Raw genomic sequence first — 501 nt, forward strand, 5'->3', positions numbered from 1 at the left:
CAGGGCGAGCACAGGGGACCCTATCCGAGAAGCTACCATAGTTACATTGATGGATCAGAATTTTAAGCGAATCCATTAATTAAGATAAAAAGAAATCGAATAATGCATGGAACATTTCCGAACCGTGAGACGTTACTTTGAACTTAACTTTGCGAGGAAATTTATCGTGGCACTGATTGCCTGTGCGCATTGCATATCATTACAGGGTAGAGGTAAATGTGGTTATTAAAATGATTGCAAGTTCATGTCATTTTGCTTTTCGTCGTATTAATGTTGTTATGAACGTTCATCTTTCGTGTATGGAATTTACCCTTCGTGAAATCACTCACTAACTCATTCACGTAAATTAAAAGACACTGCAACCTATGTCGTAGTTGTAGGTGTAAAGAAATAGATTCACGGTAGTAACGTTTAGGTTCCCGCAAACATGACTTCTTTCGCCCTCAATATTGCTGTGTCTTGCACATTACTTATACTTTACTTTTTTTTCTCTTTTTTTTT

The 501-nt window shown here is 37.1% G+C and overlaps 1 protein-coding gene across 1 annotated transcript in view; it reads left to right on the top strand.

The window, feature by feature from the left end:
• The window catches only part of LOC119590504 (acidic repeat-containing protein-like), a gene marked incomplete at its 3' end in the record, with an annotated part of 11,582 nt that overhangs the window by 5,903 nt on the left and 5,178 nt on the right, over window positions 1-501 (top strand). The window lies entirely within an intron of this gene.

This window comes from Penaeus monodon, chromosome 27 (assembly GCF_015228065.2).
Source record: "Penaeus monodon isolate SGIC_2016 chromosome 27, NSTDA_Pmon_1, whole genome shotgun sequence".
Lineage (NCBI taxonomy): Eukaryota > Metazoa > Arthropoda > Malacostraca > Decapoda > Penaeidae > Penaeus > Penaeus monodon.